General features: G+C 30.7%; 1 pseudogene; it reads right to left on the reverse strand.

The window, feature by feature from the left end:
- The window catches only part of LOC108691695, a 20,469-nt pseudogene that overhangs the window by 13,216 nt on the left and 4,744 nt on the right, over positions 1–2,509 (reverse strand).

Genomic DNA, 2,509 nt, shown 5'->3' on the forward strand with positions numbered 1-2,509 from the left:
TATATATATATATATTGTAATTATCTTTTATTTTATTGAAGTAATATTTATAAGTTCAGGAGAAAAAAATAAACTTTTTATCTGATGATTAGAGTATTGCTGTGCATTATACATTATTGCGTTATTATGCGTTATTCATATATATTCTTGAGTACTATATTTGGAATTTATTGTGTTATGTTTTTGCCGCGGTCTAAAATTTCTACTGCATACAGCGGATCTTGTCCACAAATAACAGCATTTCTCGATAAGCACGTGGATTCGGTATTATTTATATCAATTTCTTGAAATCTCTCTTCTAGATTTGTAGATGATTCGTCACAGGCCAACAATCCTTTCTAGGAACAAATAGATCTCTAGAATCTAGAAAACAGATCTGATCGCTTTGATAAATGTTTGTAGTTCCAAGGAGAAGGCAGAATTTAATATATTTGATAACGGATATTGATATATGATAAATTCCAAAGATCAATATTGATGTAAATCTTCGCATAAGTAAATCATTTAGAAATAAAGAAAATGACTAATTATAGAAAATTATTAATTAGCTGTTCTTTTAATTTATTATGATGTATTAAATATATTAAATATATTTTTAATTTTACAAATGAAAGATATAACTATTACTATTATTAATAGCATTTATTGGTAATCGGTTGACATTGATTTACAATATTTATAAAATATAATAGTTTAAAAGACAATACAATATTCTTAAACATGCCAGTTATAAAAAGTTATAAAAAGTTTTGTAAAATTAATTTAAATTAAAAAATAGCATATTTCGTTTTGTATTTCTAAACATTGTTTTAATTTAATATTAAGCTTTAGAAAAAATGAAATATTAAAGCAGAATAATTTAAGAGGAATAAAAACGATGAAAAATTATTAGAAGCATTATTATTCATATAATTAATTGTTTTTAACGGATATATCTCTAATGCTTTATTAACATAATTGTAGTAACGATATAATAATATATGTGCAATATGTGTAAGTTACACAGTACAAAAGCATAAAATGACTTGAATATAAAAATAATAAAATATGAACTAAAAGACTGCCTGCTTATGTCAATAAATAGTAAGCAAAACATATAATACATAATACGTATAATACATAAATCAGTAATTATGTATATTATTTTTATTATTATGTTTGGAAAATAAGATTTTTTGCATTAAAATTTTGTATTAATACTACTATATTTACAAATATTGGGAGTACAAATTAGTTCGATCCGCTTCCCTAAAGATTGCTCCAACTGTTGTGAATGGTTCATAGTGACAGCTGATTTTGGCGGTTTCAGAGAGGTTAAACATCTGCTAATAATATTCAGTTTATATTACTTTGAGTTTCATATAAAAACCTTGATTTTTACTGTGTTTGAAATGTCGAATTTTATGTTAACCAAGCAGGAGATTTTGCGGGAGATTTTGATTTTCTGCTTTAATTGGAAGAAAAGTGCGGCTGAAGCCCATCGAATGCTTGTCGAAGTTTATGGTGACACTCCAACTGATAAATCATGTAGGGAATGATTTCGACGTTTCAAGGATGGAGATTTCAGCGTTGAAGACAAGCCTCGCTCTGAACAGTCAAAAAAATTCGAAGATAAAGAATTAGAGGCATTACTCGAAGAAGATCAGAGTCAAACGCAAGAGGAGCTTGCAGAATCATTGGGGGTAACTCAACAAGCCGTTTCTGTACGATTAAGAGCTATGGGAATGATTCAAAAACAAGAAAATTGGGTGCCTTATGAACTGAAACCGAGAGACATTGAAAGGCGATTTTTCACTTGCAAACAGCTGATTCAAAGACAACAGAGAAAAGGTTTTTTGCAGGTTTTTTCGGACTGGAGATGAGAAGTGGATATTCTACGACAACCCCAAGAAGAAAAAATATTACGCTAAGCTCGGTCAATCGTTGCCATCGACCTCAACATCGACATCAACACGGCCGAACATTCGAAGATCATGCTCTGTATCTGGTGGGACCAAAAGGGTCTTGTTTACTATGAGTTGTTGAAATCTGGCGATTCCATTACGGGCGATCGGTATCAGCTACAATTGATTCGTTTGAGCCGTGCATTACGAGAAAAATGGTCGGAATACGAACAAAGACATGATAAAGTTATTCTTCTTCATGACAACGTTCGGCCTCATGTCGCTAAAGTCGTAATAAAATATTTGGAAACGCTCAAATGGGATGTTTTACCGCACCCACCATATTCTCCGGACATTGCTCTTTCTGATTACTGGTTGTTCCGAAGGATGCAGCAAGTCACCGGTTCTTCTTTCGCAGAAATCGAAAATTGACTCCAAAATTGGATCGCCTCCAAAGACGAGTCATTTTTTCGAAATGGAATTCGAAAATTGCCTGAGAGATGGGAAAAAGTAGTAAGCAGCGATGGACAATACTTTAATTGATCTGTTCATTCATTTTATTTTGAAATAAAAAAACGCACAAAAAACCGAATTTATATTTCCAATATTAATATAAAATTTTTTGT

This window comes from Atta colombica, unplaced genomic scaffold (genome assembly GCF_001594045.1).
Source record: "Atta colombica isolate Treedump-2 unplaced genomic scaffold, Acol1.0 scaffold5, whole genome shotgun sequence".
NCBI classification, from domain to species: Eukaryota; Metazoa; Arthropoda; class Insecta; order Hymenoptera; family Formicidae; genus Atta; species Atta colombica.